A 4,866-nucleotide genomic window follows, 5' to 3' on the forward strand; every position below is an offset into this window, starting at 1 on the left:
TTTTGACACAAATTTTTATAAAAAAATATGTGTTCTTTGATTCCATGACATTATGTCCATGGGCATTAATTATAGAATGAGGTTGATAGGTAACAACCTTAATATTTTATACATTTATTATAAGGTTAATTATATTATTGATTAATTATACTAATTTAATTATAAAAATGTGTTCTTCACATTAAGGTCTAATTAATAATGAAAATTATAGTATTTGACCTTCACCATTAAGTACTTCAAGTGATGATAATTCTCACAAATGAATCTAACATCTGCATATCACAGGTTAATATTTCTTACAATGCTGAAGGCATGTTCCTCTTCATATATTTGGGTTACTCATATATTTTACATACAGGTTGAGAAAATAAGGTAAAATAATTCAAACTTTTCTCATACTATGTATAATTTTAAACCACCTAGTATCTTTTAGTTATTTTTGAATGATTGTCTCTTGATACCTGTAAATCTCTGTATGAACATATGTTCAAGAATTTCCATTCATAAATGGCCCAAAACAGAAAAAAATCATAGATTGTGTGAAAAAAATATTCAAAATTATCCTAAGAATTGCATATCCTGGCCCAATGGAAGAGCAATTATTTATTAATTAAACTAGAGATAGCTTCTTGTCAGAGTTTAAAATTGTATTTCTACAGTTTTGGTCATTCCTTTGTATCTGGCCTCTGCTAGCCATAATTGCTTATTTTTTAAGCAGCATATAATGGTGCAGTCATTAGCTCATTAACAAGCTGAAGTTAATTGAAGTCCTGATGAAATAAAAGAGCTGAGCAGAAGATTCCAAAGACAGCTCAGAAGAAAAAGCAAGTGCCTTTACGAAAGGTTGAAAAATCTTGAGCAAGAGAAAAGCTTGGTGTTTCTCAAGGTGAGAGAAATGAAGAAATCAAAATTGAACCTTAAATACTGAAGAAGTCTTTAGACAAAACATTGAGTGACCCACGAAGCCTCATAAAAAGAAGGTAGGAGTTCACTCAAGCACTTTACTAAAAGGTATTGGTCAAGTTTTATCATTTCACTCAAGTAAAACTCACTCATGCAATCAATTCCAATTCATACCAAACCTCAAGGACAGAGTAGAACTGTCCCTTTGATTTTGTAGGCCATAAATCTTGAGAGCAGAGGTTTATTTTTCTAGCAAGAGTGAACCATTTTAGAAGATAATATATGAGGATGTATCCCCTCAAACTAGAAATTTTTTCAAAACTATGTATTTATCTATTTTTTTACAAAACAACATTATCACCTTCAAATTACTCTCCAATACACTTAAAACATTTGTCAAATCTGAAATTCCATTCTTGGAAACATGTTTCAAACTCATCTGTTTGGATGGCTAACAGCCCCTCCTTTGTTTTTTTCTTCATCTTGTCTATGCCGTCAAATTGCTGTCCTTTCATGTCCCTCTGCATTTGTGGAAACAAAAAGAAGTCACATAGAATGAGATCAGGTGAGAAGTTCCCTGGGGTGAGAGAGGCTGCAATTCCCCCCCCCCCCAAAACTAGTGCATTCAGATGGCTGTGTGAGAACGCACATTATCATGGTGGCTAAACCATTCTCCAATCTGCCAAAAATCAGGCCCTTTTATGTCACACACTCTTATGCAATCTTTTCAGAGCTTCTAAATCAGCGGTTCTCAAACTGTGGGTGGTGACACCTTTGGGCGTCAAATGACCCTTTCACTGGGGGTTGCCTCATTGCTAACAGTAGCAAAGTTTTAGTTAAAAAGTAGCAAAAAAGATAATTTTATGATTGGGGTATCAACACACATAAGGAACTGTATTAATGGGTTGCGGCATTAGGAAGGTTGAAAACCACTACTCTAAATAGTAAGCTTGATTAACAGTCTGACCTGGTGGAATGAACTCAATATGCACTATGAGTCAACATTTTCATTCATTGGGGAAGTTGATTGATGGCAAACCTCATTCTGAACATCCATCAACATTTCACCTTTTTTGAAATAAAAACAAAAACTCATCTACTTGGCTTTTTCTCATTGCGCTCTCCTTGTAAGCTGTGTTCAACATCACAACTCTTTCTGTAGCATTTTTCCCAAGCAGGAAACAAAATTTCACAGCCGCAAGCTCTTAAATCAGCCAGCACAAAAATATGAGGTAGAATGCAACGGCTTACATGAAAAAAATCACAGTGGCCAGAGAGAACCTTCCCAGGCAATGCCACTAGGTGCACTAATTCAGAACAAGTTGTATGGTGCTGGCCCCCAACACAATTCAGGTTTACTTTGGGTATCCTATGTATGATCAATAATGGACAGCAATGAAGGAAGACGTCCAAGTTGTAATGAAGGCATTGATGATAAACAAAACTCCAGAAATAGGCAAAAAGCTAATTAAATCATTTCAACAGAGATGCAGCACTGCGATTCTCACTCAAATATGCCAAGAAAGTTGAACAGCTTCCTGGAAAAGTGACTGTGAGAGAGCCATGTTTATGCCCACTGATAAAAAGGTGAAACAACAGAAGGCAGCAATTATCAAACAGTATCATTAATATAACTACCTTAATGATATATTGCTGAAGATTCAAAACTGAGAGCAGTAGCACAAAGACAGGAAGTGTTTGAACTCCATGCTGGATTTAGAGAAGGGTGCCAAGTCAGGGACATCATTGTTAATGTCAGATGATCTTGGCTGTAAGCAGAGAACACCAGAGAGATGTTTTCCCTTGTATTTTCAAGGATGCAAAGACGTTCAACTATGTGTACAATAAGAAATTATGGATAATAGTGCAAAGAATGGGAATTGAAAACACTTGTGCTCATGGAGGATGTGTACATAGATTAAGAAGTAGTCATTGAACCAGAACAGGGGATTTCATTTTTTTAATTGGAAAAGTGTGTGTCTGTGTTTCAATATATTTATTTCAGCATATTTATTTATTTCTGCATACTGACCAAATGATCTTGGAAACTGAACTATATGAAGAAGAACTTGGCATCAGAATTAGAGGAAAATTCATTAACACACTACGAGATGGAGATGGCAGAATCATCCCTAAAATGAAAACAAATTTAAACACTTATGCCGAAGATTAAAATCTATTGCCTTCATCAGGGATTGTACTTCACCATAAAGCAATCAAGAATCCCCACAACTGGACAAACCAGCAATAGCAAACAATGGAAGGTGAAAGTTGTGGAATATTTCATTTTACTTGTATTTACAATCTAGCACAATGGGAACAGCAGGCAAGAATCAAAGAGCATACCATATTGGGCAATCTAGTTATAGAGTCTTTGACGAACTAAAGAGCAAATATGTCAATTTGAGGACTAAGTGCACCTGCCCCAAATATTGGCAGTTTCAATTGTCCCAATGTGCATGTGAAAAATGGAGGGGGAGAATGTTGAAAAAGAATTGTATTTGAATTACAGAGGAGTTGAAATACCTTTGAAATACAGCTCAATTTCCTTTGAATTACAGTATTGTTGAATATATTGAATATATCATGGACTGCCAGAAGAACAAAGAAATCTGTATTCGAAGAGCTACCGCTGGAATGGTTATTTCATGGGAGGACAGAGAGCATTAGTCTCATATACTTTGCGCATGTTGTCAGGAAGTACCAGTTCCTAGAGAAGGACCTGATGCTTGGTAAAAGAAGTCAGCAAAAAAGAGAAATGTCTTCAATTGTCACAGTGACTGCAACAATAGGCTCAGACATAGCACTAATTGTGAGGATAGCGGTTTTTCATTCTGTTTCATTCAGTTTTTAATTCATAAGAATACTATGTGTTGGAACTGACCAGACAGCACCTAACAAAGAGAATCTTCAAATATATGATGATCCCAAAATATGCGTATCCTATCAGCTACTGGAAAACAATTAAACAAACAATAATTGCAACTGAAGTATGAGATAGCAAAGTTTCAGTAATGCACATATCACATTATTTTTATTTTATAAAATTTCCATTAATATTGATATTCAGGAAGGCACGATTATGTGGGAGACAAATATCCAGTTAGTGTTGTTGAGAAATGTATATTGGTGTATACCTGTAGATTATGATATGCATAATGAGTATAATTTAACAACGTCTCTTTCATTTTCCTGCTGATTATAAAGACTAAAATGCTTCAAAACGCAGTCACAAAATTGCTGCTAACAGGGCACTGTCGTTCCATCTACAATAGTCTCCCTGACAAGTAATTGCTTTGTGTTGTAGACAACACATTCCTAACAGAGTCCTGGCTGTCATGTCTGTCCAAGGCGCATTGTACTTCTCTGTAATAAACTTTATTTTCTAGCAGCCTGTGCATTGGTCAGACAAATCAACAGTGGCATGACATTCTTCTTGCAGAACGTGATCTTGTTCTGAAACCAATTTTCCTTGTATAATTTCTATTTGAAAATCCATTCATTTGTGACAGCATTGTAAAGACAACATTAATTTTAGTAGTTTGGGGATTGTTTTCCTTAGTGAGAAAACATTGCCAATGACAGTAAGGAAATAGTGTAACTGACAGGCTACTGGCAGCATCTCAGGAATAGGGCTCCCAGAGGGACTCACAAATGGGTTTCATATAGCTTTGATGTGGTTAGTTTGATATTTCATGAATCAAAAACTTAAGTGGTTAGGAAAAAGATGCCCATCCCCAACTCTTGCAGTACAATACAGCTACCTTCATACAGTGCCAAGTCTGTCTGTGGCTTTTAATTTAGAGATTTTTCTAGTTGGCATTGGGAGACTTAAAAAGATTGGAAATGCTGGATACATTTGGGGTTGGGCATCTCTTAACTCCATAAAAGATCCCCTTCTAAATCAAATTATACTTCTACAGTAGCACATTTTTCAGGAATTAAAGTTACTGTACTGTATAA

Source organism: Echinops telfairi, unplaced genomic scaffold (genome assembly GCF_000313985.2).
Source record: "Echinops telfairi isolate 266 unplaced genomic scaffold, ASM31398v2 ScPeMD7_7468;HRSCAF=8506_0, whole genome shotgun sequence".
Classification (NCBI taxonomy): Eukaryota; Metazoa; Chordata; class Mammalia; order Afrosoricida; family Tenrecidae; genus Echinops; species Echinops telfairi.